The sequence below is a fragment of the Chrysochloris asiatica genome, unplaced genomic scaffold (assembly GCF_000296735.1).
Source record: "Chrysochloris asiatica unplaced genomic scaffold, ChrAsi1.0 scaffold00462, whole genome shotgun sequence".
Classification (NCBI taxonomy): domain Eukaryota; kingdom Metazoa; phylum Chordata; class Mammalia; order Afrosoricida; family Chrysochloridae; genus Chrysochloris; species Chrysochloris asiatica.
The window spans coordinates 777,076-779,011 of NW_006408980.1; the positions used below are offsets into that span (position 1 = coordinate 777,076).

A 1,936-nucleotide genomic window follows, 5' to 3' on the forward strand; every position below is an offset into this window, starting at 1 on the left:
ATCCAACTCAACAGAGAAATCAAGCTATGTAGGTCCTAACATCTGGAAATTTAAAATATATACACACACAAAGGAAGTGCAGGAAAGAAACAATTGTCAATTGAATGAGTTCCTAGTATAAAATATTACAATCAGTACATCTACTAAGAGCATACATGGGCATCCACCAGTTTACATGAGGAACTCTTCATACACCTAACAAACACATAACTCTTATATCCAAGGAAAAATAACTTATTAACAAATCAACACGACTGCAGGAATTTTGTCTCAGACCTTCTACATTGGAGTGAGAATTTTTTGATGAATCAGTCAAATATGCATTCTTGAGAAAAGTTTCAATCAATGAAAACCATTCACAAAACCTACCATGATGAGAGAAAGTCAAGCAACAAGGTACTGCAAACTTATGAGTTAAACTTTAACCAGAATAGAGACACAGCTTTGCCCTTTTCCAGGAAGATCATAATGTACAGTAATTAGAAAGAGATTTTCTCCATAATTTTAGGGTATCTGGAAGCAGATGTATTTTATCATATGATGAAAACATATATAATGTCATTAGTATTCTTGTACTAAAAATACATAAATTCAGGAAGGAATGCTATTGAGGCTGCAATTAGTTAGTGTCTTTAAAGAGACTTGGCAAATTTGGACAGAAGCAGTTGCCAGGACAGCCCTAGCAGGGCTGATGGCCAATAGAGGCTAGTGCTTCAAATGGGCCATTGTGTTGAGTGGATTGGAGGAGGAAGCAGGGGCCAAAATAACTGGAGCAGTGGCCAGGGAGACTCACTGTACCTGAGCAGTTACATGGACAAGCATGGGCCTGATACTAGATAGACTGAAGTATTACAGAGCCATTGCTATGGTCCCATTAAACATATTACCATGAACCTCTTCATCATGTACAAGGATGGCAATATGGTCTCCATCTCGCCTGCTATGATGGTGTGTATGATGGCCTGCAGACCTTTTCAGACACTTATGACCATTTTGGTCACTTCCAAGATGTTAGAAAGTTTAAGCCAGAATTTTCTCCTGAGTTTGGTTTATCTCATTTGTAATCTCATGCATCTGGCATTAGCTTTTTATAAGTGACAGTCCATGGGATTATTTCCTATACATGCTTTAGATTGGCTAGCCATCATCAAGCTCCCTGATGGGCTGGATTTCAGTGGTGGGATTGCTTCTGTGAACCTGAGAAAGAAACACGTGGTACTTTAACGATTTGTATCACATTTATATAATTATTTAGGCCCAATGGTTCTTTCTCAGTACAGTCACATTAAAATTATCACTCTTGATGAAAATAGCAAAAAAGTTCTCTTTTCTATATGGTGAGGAGACAGATTGTAGATGAACAATGTCCATATTAATATAAACACAAAGAAACTATACCACATCCCCTGACTAAAAACAATGTAGAAAACTTTGTTTCCAGTACACAGCAAAGCAAGAAGCAAAGTTATAACTCTGTAAACAGAATAGGTGCTGCTAAAATAAGAACCAAAGAAGCAGCTCTTCTTAATAACTTAATTTCTATGAACAAAATAAAGCAATAAAAATATATAAATTCTGAACCTACTTAAATAGACTTCAAGAAACACTCCATTATTGATGATAGGTGTCACTGAGTTGACTCCAATTCATAGCAACCCTTTGAACAATAGCAATAACTCTGCTTGGTCCTCAACTGATAGCTGCTTTTGTTCTTCATTAAAACCACTGTGTTAGCTTGTGCATCTTCCTTCTTTTGTTGACCCTCCTGTTTGCCAAGCATAATGTTCTTTTATAGGGACTGGTACCTACTGAAGAACTGTCCAGAGTGCTTCAGAAGACTCATATTCCTTGCTTCTATAAAGAGTATATACTTATATCTTTGTTGTTATGTTCTGTGGAATTGGTGCATACTCATAGCAACCCTGTACAGGATTTC

At 36.9% G+C, this 1,936-nt stretch overlaps 1 pseudogene; it reads left to right on the forward strand.

Annotated features, from left to right (window-relative positions):
* The first annotated feature begins 601 nt into the window (after positions 1-601).
* LOC102838335 lies at positions 602-1,224 on the forward strand (annotated as a pseudogene).
* Positions 1,225-1,936: the final 712 nt, after the last annotated feature.